The following is a 7,724-nucleotide window of genomic DNA, read 5'->3' as shown; positions in this document are numbered from 1 at the left end:
ATGTTTCACGTCGGTTAGAGACACTCAGATTATTTCTTGCCTCCCGCCGAATTAGATAGTCCTAATTATTCAACTTCTCTAATTAGATGAAAAAGTGTGAGAAAATTTTAGAACATGATAAACTCCCGACACCGCTTTCTGTTGCTCGATACTGGCCGCTCGAGGCATTTTGCATGTATTGGAAGGCTGCTTTCACTTCTTGCCGGCGCTGCTTGCTGGCGCAAGAAGTGCCAGTAGCCACGCGCTCCTAATATCGCATTTCAATCGCTGGGCACTGTACGTTGGCCGCAAACTGCCAGCATAACATTTCTTTCGCGGAAGGGTGGAATCTAATGTCAATAAATTCACTGCCGATCTGGCTCGATCGTCGAAAATACACCGTGTGACAACCGTATAAGATTCGCGTATAAGATAGCATTATCACAAGGGGAAAGGGTCATTCCAACTCCTTTCTACCTGTTGCTCTGCCTCTCCCACCAGGTCACGTGGCCCCTTTTTAGCGAAGTCCGATAACGACGGCACAGGGTCCGCATAAACGGCTTCGCTGTGAAATAGCTTTCAATAAGGATTTACAACAGGTAGTTCACGAGTGCATACGCGTAGTTAGGAAGTCGAAATCTATAGATTCGGCGCTTCTAGAAGGGCGATTTCAGGACTATGATGTACTGGTTGAAACCGGCCTCTCGGATCGTAAGCTACTTTATGTGGAGATAAAGTGTACCGTTGTATACCCGAAAGCTGGTAGCGCTACGCATGTTTTGCGTTTTGATAGAGCCAATGACACAAGCATTACTGATCATGTTTCGCTCTATTTGGATGGATTCTACCAAACGGATGACGTCAATGCAGTGTGTATTGTGTTTAAAGGTATTGTTTTGCACTGCGTAAACAGATTTGCGCGAACTCTGTAGAAGTTAAGAAATAAACGGAACCGGTGTACAACCGCGAAATTACATTTAAAGCGGAAAATGGGTAGAGAGAAAGAAGCTAAAGAAAAAAGATAAAATTCCGGCGCTAAGCTCTTTATTGCGCACAAAGATGGCTGCTGCTAAAACACGTGCATTACTACGACGTGAGACTAACTGATTATATGAAATCATGATCCGCACCGTTTTTGGCGCCATTTGTCGTACAGTAACGAAGGTCCCAGTGACTAATTGTGAACTTGTGTCGAACTAGCGTATGGCAATATGTTTCAATTATTTTATTTTTCAATCTGTGTACCGACACTTCCGCAGATGGTTTTTCACCCTTCGGACTAGAACCCCCGTACACATCCCCAATGCCTAATATACAAGTGTCGCGTGAAGGCATTGTAGCACTTGTGCATAAAATTAACGATAAGAAATTATCGGTCCAGGCGCCATACCAAATGCCTTTCTGTGCAGATATGCGCAATTGGTAGCCTACTCTCTAGAGGTCGTATTTGATGCCTCGCTAGCACAAAAACTGGTCCCAGATAACTGGCTAGTAGAAAAAGTGGTTCCGGTTCACAAGCCTGGTGAAAGGCAAAATATTGGAAACTATCGGCCGATTTCACTGACGTCTGTATGCTGCGAACTACTTGAACATAGTTTCAAAGTCAATCCCCACTTGCCTTGAAAACAAGGCTTACCCCCCCCCCCCCCCCCCCCCCCCCCAACCAGTACGGATTTCTATAGCACCTTTCGACTGTCACAGTTGACAGAAACGATTAACGATTTTTCGGTTTCCTTGAACAATAGAAAACAGGTCGACGCTATATTTGCAGATTTGTCCAAGGCTGTAGAACGAGTCGCCAGTAACGAATTAATGACCTAATAGAAATCAATAGGAATTATGAAGTTATGTGGATCCGCCCATAGCTTACAGGTCGGACACAATACGCCGCATTGTAACAAATCTAACGAATTAAAAATAACCTCACTCGTTCCATAGGGATCTCTTTTAGGACCACTTCTTTTTTTAGTTTACATAAATGATATTGCTCATGACATAATAGAGCCATCCGTTTACTTGAAGACTAATATATAGAATCAATAAGTAAAATTATAAGGCGCCACTTAGTCAAGCCCTTAAAGCTGTAAAAGTGTGGGCCACAAAATGGAAAATGAGAACTAACGAAACGAAATCAGTCATGCTCAGATTACGAACACAACAAAGCATGTTATTGAGCGTAATGATATGAATTCATCAATTCTAACTGAGCCTTAAACGATAAAATATCTAGGTTTAACAATTTCGCAAGACATAAGTTGGAAACCACACGTACACAGAATTTGTGGAGCAGCAGAAAAAAAAATTTATGGTTCCTTCGCCGCAAATTAAAACTAGCAATGACACCCGTTACGCTGCTTGCCTATTTAACTCACATTAGATAGAATAACGTTAGAGTATGCCAGTGTCATATGGGATCCGTTTCAATCAGGATAAATAAACCGCATTGAGGAGATAGAGAAAATTCGCAAGGCTCATTCTTTCCCGGTATTCTGCTGACTGTTTCCGAAATGTTTCCGTTGCTTAATTTGCCTACACTTGCTCAACGCCGAAAATTGGCTAGACTTAAATTAATTTTCTTGTTATCAAAACACCCCTTCAATACTGACACCACGCCCTATCTTGCTTCATTGCATGTTCTCAATTCCTAAAGTATATCTGGGCAAGGACGCTTCATTTTTTCCGCGAACGAATTATGAATGGGGCAGTTTGCCGGCGTCTGTTTTGCAATCGAGTACCATTGAAGGCTTTGAGGAACCCGTTGAAAAGTTTATGAAATGAATCTTAGTGGTGTAGTGCAAACGTTGTCCGACTGTTCTAGAATATATCCTCTAGTCTTTCATACTGCTTGCGATATCACTCTTCCCCATGTGACAAATATTTCTTTGCAAAAGTATTGCATTTTGTACTTGCTTACTTTTTTTTTGGGGGGGGGGGGGGGGGAGGGGGGGGTGTTATTGCATTGTATTACGGTAAAGACTGCCACAGTATTTGAAAATAAAATAAAAATATTGGTTGAACGTGACAACCCTGCGACTTCTCGCACTTCTCACTGCTGCATTTGCAATGTTATTAATATTAATGATTTTCCGCATCAAGAGGCTATGACAACGGCGACTATTTAAATTATGAAAAGTACGCAAGGCGGCGTCTTGAAGTTTCCTCATGCAGGGAGCCCACATGCAAGCTCCGTCTTAGGGTGGTAACACGAAAATTTTGACCTTTTTAGCGCCAAATTTGGCGGGCACCCACTTTGATTCGCAATCTCGCTAGAAGTCGTGATGCACTCCTTTTTTTTGTCATGCTTTCATGTACCCAAGTTCGCACGCGATTTGCTAAATTTTTTAAATTGAGTTTGATACCAATGCGCACATGAAACCTGCATACATGTTTATATACTAGCCGCATTTTCCTTTAACACTTTAAACTTCCTTTTCTATTGCATGTAGTGAGACACATAAAGCAACAAGTTATAAGGCACGAAGTTCAGTAATGTGGAAAGTTGGGCTAGTTGTTTAATTATCGTACCATGCTGGTGATGCAGCGCACCGACACGGTACAGCGAGTGTCGTCTTGTGCGTCCTTACCGTGTCCGTGCGCTGCTTCACCAGCAAGGTATGATGATAAGGCACGGTGGCGTGCTCGGGGCAGTATCTCACCCCAAGAATGAACTGCATTAAGCATCGTCGTTGCCTTCCACTTGTACGTAATATATGAAAGGTGTTTTTCGATGTGTACTGTAATCGAGACTATGCTTATTAGCCTGTTTAAATAAAACGTAGACGTGCCGTGTACTGCGCTCAGACACGCTGTATGTCCGGCTGCCGAGGCCAAAATTTATCGAAAAAAGTTTCACGTCACCAAAGGTTGCGGGAAACGTGGTCTGTCAGCTGGTCTTTCGCCATTTTGATTCCCACATCTTAAATTTCATCGGACAGTAACTCGCTAATTTAGCTGGCGGCGGCAAGTACCCTTACAAAGGCTGTGATCACCCTGAAACAGCTTGCATGTAGGCTGCCTATCTTCATCCGTTTGGAGTAAGCAGCAATGTGAACAAGAGACGGCAGCGCCGGCACTTGCTTCGCGCAAGCGGATGGATACCTGCGAAACGCGCAAGGCTATCGGTGATACTGGGCCGCTTCTCAGCCCGCCGAGTCGGGCCAATTCACTTGCCATGACACATTTCACGAGATAGCGATAACGCAGCCTAGAACGTGCACTCATCACCACTGGTAGGTCCCGTATGTCCTCTGAAGGTAGAAAAACGCGTTGGGGCCAATATACGACGATTCGTTCAGTTTCCCGGGGACACGCATCCCAGCGAATGAAGCAGACGACGGCTTGTGTACGCAGCAGACAACGGAAACGCTTTTTCGACGGAGTAATCGTATACTGCTTTGAGCTAGCCGTTTTACTTTCTAAAAAACTAAGGAAGAAAATTCTTACAGCGAAGCTATCTATGGCTAGGATCTGGCGGATCGCGCCCGCGCGTAGATAAACAATTTTTCATACGTGGGCAGGTACCGAAGATGGTGCAATACCGGGCCGACCCGCGGCGGAGGCGACTCCATTTCAGTTTCTTCGGCCAAACGTCAAGTTTGCATCACGTTACGAAATCAAAACGGGGCCCTCAGCGACATTTTATACGCGTCACGCGTACGTCACGCCTCGAAGAAAATGGCGGTATGTCAATAGAGCCCCGCGATAGGTCGGCAGAAAGCAGCCCATCCTAAATCCGCATTGTGAATCATCTCTTATGCGTCAGTTATCTGCCACCCCGCGTGTTGAAACGAGAATCGTGCCTGGCACTCGTTATCAGCGCGCTCAGGTGCAGCCGCTCCGCTGCTGTATTTAGCAGAAAGAAAAACGAAGCAATCGATGCATGTACAATGGCTATCAAAAATACGCGGCCCACGGCTCCGGGCACAGCAGCGGTGCCGCACCGCGGCGCTGCTATATCAGTCGGACTAAAAGCCCTGAATAAAACTTAAAGGTAGCGACATGCTTTTGTCTTGCCGTCACCGCTGCTGCGAGGAGGATGAGAGGAGCGGGAGAGATGATCTACGTCTCCCAATTGGTTGAGCGCCGTCACGTGGTAGTTTTCGCGTCCTTTGCTGTATTTGTTTTTCGATTCCGCGCCTCGGCGCACTCACCACCATGACAGTTGGCTGTCGAGTTTCCGCGGCGAGGCTTTAGCAAGGGATTTCGAATGTTTTGGCTAAGTTTCGTGGCTAACCGCGTCATTTAAGAACTCAGCTTTTGTTTTGTTTTAGGTTAGGGATTGATTCTAAGAGTACTAGAGGGGCAAATGTATACGAACGGAGCTATTTTTTTTCCTTGGCTGACGGGGTTCGGAGCTCAGGCATGGGTAAGCTTATGCACGGGTGATATTATCGGGGCTCGTTCAGGTTTGTTTTCCTGATCGCGCTATCGTAAACAGGTGTATGAAGCTATGGAGTGCGTAGGCTGTGTTCCGTCATATCGTTCAGGAAACGCAACACGTGTTATTGGTGTAGTACTGAGTGCGGAAAAATAGCCGAGATGCTCCGCGTGCAACGCACACGTTTCTACATGACACGAGCGTTGTTCAGGCAAATATGTCACGCCGCTTGCGTTCGGTCATCATGGTACTAAGATGATTAAATTATGAGGGTGCACAAGCTGGACACACGGCAGTCGGTTGGGTACACACGTACGCACTTCGAACAGCGCAAACGCATTGGAGTTATTGAATCGGCAGCTACGCAGTGCTGAACACACGCATGCGCATCGCCCTCGGCGTGTACCGGCGAAACCTTCATCGCAGCCCTTTCACGCCGATCAATGCAATAGAAATAACTCGCGAAGCGGGTTGATCTGTGCAAGCAGCGACAGTTCTTGCCTACGAGTACTATGCATGGCCGTGGACGATATAACACTCAAAGCTCTGGCATGTATATAAACATTGTGTACATTAAGCATACATTATTGGCGAGAGAATTCCGATTTTTGTGCCAGTACTCGACACGAAAAATAGTTTGTCCACAAAACTAGCCTCAAAAGCCTTTTCACTGGATGCAGGCAGCCAACCCGAAACCATTCAACAAGCACGCAGCTACGTGCCGAGAAAGCACAAAAAACATCTGCTTCCGCCAGTTTCATAGCGTTCCATTATCACTGCTGGCACAGCACACAATCAAGCCTTAACTGCGGTAAAAATCCATGCACAAGCACCCAAAAACAATTTTTAATGTCTCACCTCGTGTAAACTCTACGGGCGGCTTCCGAGCGAACGGTCGAACTGCGAGGGCGAGCTACGAGAGAAAGAGCGAGCTGTGAGAAGGCCAGGAGAAGGAGAGGCCGGGCGATGAGGAATGTCGCTACCTTTAAGCTTTATTCAGGGACCTTACATGGGAGGCCTGCTTTGGGGGTGCACCGAGTGACGCCAATCTTCACCGCAACTCTCGGGCGGGCAAACCACGCGCTTGACAAATTTTAAGTGCGGCGTTCAGCTGTTTCGCAGCCTACGGCAAGTTGGAAAGAGCGTCCGTCAGTGCGCGCTTGCCTTACTCCCCGCGCCAGCTCGCATTTCTTGCACACACGCACCGGCAGGCGCGCGTTCGGCCGTTGGGCTGAGCGCACGGAACGTTAAGTGAAGTGAAGTTTATTCTTCTGTTCAAGGAAAAGAGGGGACCGGGACAGAAGGCGGTAAGGCCTGACGAGGCCCCGGGACCCATACAGTTGGCAGTAACAATATAAATGCAAAAAAAAAATGTACATAGAAGGCGCGACAAATATGTCAAAACAACGCTACAATGCGCGCAGTGAAACTTAATCCGGCAAAAATACAAACATGTGCAAAGTAATATGCAAGCACACAAGTTATACACGTACAAATACAATGCGTACATGGCTGGTGAATTAAGACACGAAAACATGCAACTGCAGCAAACTATTGTTGCTTGTCCGCAACAAAAATAGAAACGTATGTATAAAGAAACGGTAGACATATTTTCTTACATTTGAATTTCGCCTTCAATCAAACGTCGTTTCAAGTTTTTCTTGAACATATCTTTAGATAAACAGAAATCACCTCTAAAGGGAAATTTGTTGAGGGCGTTGGGTACTTGAAAATTTAGTTTTTGTTTACCACAATTCGTGCGTGTTCGCGGTACACGTAGTTTTACCTCACGAAGGTTGTATTTTATAGTACTGTCAGCAATAGAGTACAAACTGTTTCTATGAATGTATAGCAACAGCCGCAGATAATACACTTGTTCAGCTTGTAGTATGCCATGTTCAACAAACAAGAGTTGTGTACGTAATTTATGTGGTGCGCCGCAATAGCCCTCAATAGCACGCAAGGCTCTTGCCTGGCAGTGCCCGATTTAGTCTCACGCGTCATGCTTACGCGCGCCCGAGTGTGCCGCGCTTCCGTGCTTGGCGTTTGAACGGACGGTGCATGTGCATGCAGGCTCTCAACCAAAGGCGCCATGGCAAGGCATTGGTGCATAGGAGTAGCAAGCAAAGAGCCACCACTTTGTTGGTGGCGGCGCCCGTCCTGACTAATGTTCCATTCTCGTTTAAGGCGAAAGCGTCACTAGGCTCACATTGCAGAAACCGTCCGAACCTGCCAGCCGTGCCCGGAAGCCGTCCGCCGCCGCCGTGCCAAGAACAACGGCAGCACGGCAAAGGAAGCAGAATGGAAGCACGCTCCTGCGCACCGACCATCAGCACCGCACTTGAAATATATCGAGCGCGTGACTTGG

Source organism: Dermacentor andersoni, chromosome 1 (genome assembly GCF_023375885.2).
Source record: "Dermacentor andersoni chromosome 1, qqDerAnde1_hic_scaffold, whole genome shotgun sequence".
Taxonomy (NCBI): Eukaryota; Metazoa; Arthropoda; class Arachnida; order Ixodida; family Ixodidae; genus Dermacentor; species Dermacentor andersoni.
The sequence above is the reverse complement of the archived record's forward strand: the minus strand, read 5'-3'. Positions refer to the sequence as shown.